Genomic DNA, 269 nt, shown 5'->3' with positions numbered 1-269 from the left:
CAGACGAAAATCCACACCTTCCCTATCTACACACAAACACACCTCTAAACGGGTGGGGAGGGGACTAATACCCACAAAGCAAAGGCAGAAATTCCATTATCCACATTAATCCTAGAATCCCAGGCTATATACACAGCGGAAGATTATCCCAAGGGTTGGCACTTGATCCAGATGAAGGGAGGTAGGACAGATGCTTACTCCGCAGGCACCTTAATCCCAGCACGATAGGCAAAAAAAAAGTTTGGTATTTTAAAGTGTTTTGGGTATTC

Source organism: Penaeus monodon, chromosome 19, assembly GCF_015228065.2.
Source record: "Penaeus monodon isolate SGIC_2016 chromosome 19, NSTDA_Pmon_1, whole genome shotgun sequence".
NCBI classification, from domain to species: Eukaryota; Metazoa; Arthropoda; class Malacostraca; order Decapoda; family Penaeidae; genus Penaeus; species Penaeus monodon.
Note: the sequence above shows the minus strand (reverse complement) of the source record.